A 3,636-nucleotide genomic window follows, 5' to 3' on the forward strand; every position below is an offset into this window, starting at 1 on the left:
AGATTGTGATGAGAACATGGATACAGTAAGTCCATAGAATCCGTGGCGCTTCTAACAATGTGTTTTCATAACAAGTCGCCATTTCTGTTAACTCCTAAGGTCGCATTACATCAGACAAAATCTGAAAAGAAAGAAGCGGTCTGAAACAGCCCTCCAATTGCTTATCAAACGACCTGCATGCAGAAAGTGCAAATGTTGACCGTTGACCACCGAGTGACCAATAGTAGGAAAGGAATAGTAATTAAACAGGACCTCTCAACATCAGCTTACCATAGCTCTCTTGGCACGTTAAGCTGAATAAGCCATTCTTTTTGAAAAAAGTTAGGTTTGCCTTATTGGAATAATTTGTAGCAGATTGCGTAACATAGTTCAAATCCTTGCTCCTATAGTATGTAATGAAGGTAATGACAACAATCTCGTCAAAAAGAAGAAGGCTCAACACACAAATGAATAAAAAAATATGTCATTGTTTTGGTTCTATACACTACACCTTAATGTACCCATATTCCCAAATGATCGGAAAACGTTGAAAAAACTAAAAGGCACATTAGGCGACAAAAGAACTATTTTGAATCCAAAATTTAAACCCATTCGACCTATTACTGCGATAGAGCTGTATTGCAATTAAAAACCAGTGACCATAGGTAACATACTCTCCGACGTTATTATGATTTATGTCGGTTGTGTTGTTTTCTGGTGTGTGACACTATGTTTTATATGAAAAATAGGTTCGAACACTAATTACATAGACCGACTACAATACTCAGTCGACGGTCACAGAGTAAAAATGACAGCTTGTTCCGCCAACACCACCGCTGGACTCCGAACTCCGGACACATGACGGTAGCGCATTGGTCCCAGCGGGGTGGGGAACGTGCCACGCGGGCTGCTAAGTACGGGCGGGCACACGACTTCCAAACACATGCATCTGGAATTGGACATTAAGGTTTCTTAGATAGCCTCCATAGGAGACTCTCTGGGTCGTTTTTTTCTCGTCTTCTTCACCATTTGGGCTCAAAAAACCGTGACTTTTGCTGGACGTTAGCTAGCTAACCTTTTTTTTTTGTAAACCAGATTCAGATTCAGCTTTATTCCTGGATGACTTGGCATGTATATACACATGAAATGCGTCATCAGTCACAGAATCAACTTTAAAACATTAATGCATTTACAACATTTAAAATTAGACAGCAATCGGATTAAAAAAATATACATGACAGAATCAACATTCTTTACCGATCAACTAGCACTTTCGTACAGCAATCTTACAGAACGGGGAGCAAATGACAGTTCATGTCTCTTCGTTTTACTTCTAGATGCCCTGTATCGGGCTTCCCGACGAAGACTGTACGAACTGGTCGCTTGTGTATAGCGACTCACAAATTGAAAACGGTCAGCAAAAGTATTTTATGAAACGAGAAGAAAAAGATAGCAGGCTAGATTTCGCGGGTATTCCCTCTGCATTTCACGAGAAATACATCGGTCTACTGCATACAAAACTCACATAGAGTTATACCAACACCATGTGAAGGTCCGTTAGGCTCCGACATGAAATCGAACATGGCCAAATAGGGGAACCGTACGCGTGGGAAAGCTTAACTTCTTTTACTATCCAAGCAGAGGTTAGGTTCCGGATGTTTTTTTACGTTTCTATGGCTTAGGCATTTTCCCGGGCTTTCTATTATATACCGTTTCCTTTCTTTATGCCTCGCGGCCTAGGCCGGGAGACATCAGAAAGCCCGATGAAAATGACTAAAAAAACGTCAAAAAGCAGCCGGAGTCTTATCTGTCTAACCTCTGCTTGGAGAGGAGACTTGTTTATACTAGGCGATAGCTAAATCTTTCAATTTCTTTAATCTCCAAGCAGATCCTACGGTGCCATAAGATAGTATCAAAGCTGGCCAAGGAGTATAGCCGGTCAAAGGGAGTCAAACGGGCACCGGAAACCGGAAACAGAATGGATGCAGATCCTACGGTGGGTTTGATACTATATTACGCCACCGTGGATCTGCTTGGAGATTACAATTTCTTGGCAGGCGAGAAGATGACTCAGCCAGGCATCCTAGCCACGTGACCCGTGACTGGTACATACAGTACCAACGGGACGTCCCTTGAGCCCTGTGCTAAACCTGGTTGTATCGACACCAGAACAGGATTGAAAATTCAAGTAAATTGCCATGTACTTGGATCGTGATTTATTTCAGAACTACGTAGCTTAAACGAAAACTGTATCGTTAATGAAGAGTCGCCCTAACCAACTATTGTGCTGGATCTATTACTAGATTTTATTACTAGATCTGTGGTACCAAAACACTTCCAGATGCCCGCGTATATAATATTTTATAGAGGTATCTGAAGTTAGATTACATAATTTACAAGTCAAGATTCCACAAGCAAATGGAATCATACCCCGCAGTCTACAACTACAGTACAAGAAAACCCACAAAGACCAACAGCGACAATCAACTGATGAGAGACCGTCTATAAAACAAGAAGCTCCTACATGCCTTGTAAGACCTTGTAGAGATCTACGGCTACTCAACTCGACAAGCCCCCCTCCCGCCTAACAATAACAGTATCGTCTCCTCAAAGAACAGGTCCCCAAGTGTTATACTTCGAGTGGTACACTTCGAGTGGTACACTGTATCATTTCAGAATGAAGTTCTACATACCAAAGAACATTGGGGAGCTATCCAGTCGGAAAGGCAGGCGTGTACCGCGGTCTGTTCAGTTGTTATTTTCCATAAACGAGGCGCCCGCTCTTCCACGTTGATCGATCATTTCACCATATTTGTTACAGCCACGTGAAAGTCTATCCGTTCAAGGGACGCCATCCTTTGTCCGTTGCCTGAGGATGTAACTCACGAAGAGACTGCAGAATGTCACGAAATAAGTTTAGCTCGAATCAACATAACTGTTTTGACTGTGAGAAAGGTAGTGGACCCCACACAGGACAAGCTTTATATCTGGACTGTTCCACTATCCCCCAGTTCGACACCCCGTCGATGACCCCGTTATGACCCCGGCCTGACTTACAAGATTTTATTCTTCAAGCAGATGTTGGGTAGAAGTGGTGGTCGGAATTTCGCAGGCCGCGGCTTCTACTATACTCCGACCCAATCCCCGCTTGGAGATTATTTGTGAAGCGTTTCCGACTAGTTTCTGTAGGTTTCTGTTTGCCCAGCATGTCTTTTTCCGAAGTACCGACGGATATTAAAAACAGTTTTAACTCTACTCTACGCTTCACATATAAAGTGAATTGGAGAAGGTGCTTTAATAGTTAGTGGCATAAACAGATTGAAATGTCGGAGGAGGATATAGCTATAGAAACTCTTTTTTTCTTAGCTGGACTTCGCGAACGAAGACCATTGTTATGACATGGCTAGTCAGTCCTATGCATCGCGTTGATAAGACCGGCTGACGGAAAGAATGTGAGAGAAGAAGGTCACAATGGGTAACAGTCTTACCTCTGATTAATACTAATAATAGGATTCTTTCTACGACCGACACAAACCCAATAAGTGACGGAAGTGAAAGAAATAAACAGTCGCTAGACATTTCAGGGACTTACGTTTTTTTTTTATTTTTAGTTCTAACTGGCGGGGTTTACCCCTTATGAATAATAGGTACAGTTCA

At 42.3% G+C, this 3,636-nt stretch overlaps 1 long non-coding RNA gene across 1 annotated transcript in view; it reads right to left on the minus strand.

Annotated features, from left to right (window-relative positions):
• The window catches only part of LOC118417039, a 4,762-nt gene extending 1,920 nt beyond the window's left edge, over positions 1–2,842 (minus strand). The window contains exon 1 of the long non-coding RNA XR_004831306.1: positions 2,673–2,842. This is a non-coding gene — a long non-coding RNA (uncharacterized LOC118417039). The remainder of the gene's footprint in view (positions 1–2,672) is intronic.
• Positions 2,843–3,636: the final 794 nt, after the last annotated feature.

This window comes from Branchiostoma floridae, chromosome 6 (genome assembly GCF_000003815.2).
Source record: "Branchiostoma floridae strain S238N-H82 chromosome 6, Bfl_VNyyK, whole genome shotgun sequence".
NCBI classification, from domain to species: domain Eukaryota; kingdom Metazoa; phylum Chordata; class Leptocardii; order Amphioxiformes; family Branchiostomatidae; genus Branchiostoma; species Branchiostoma floridae.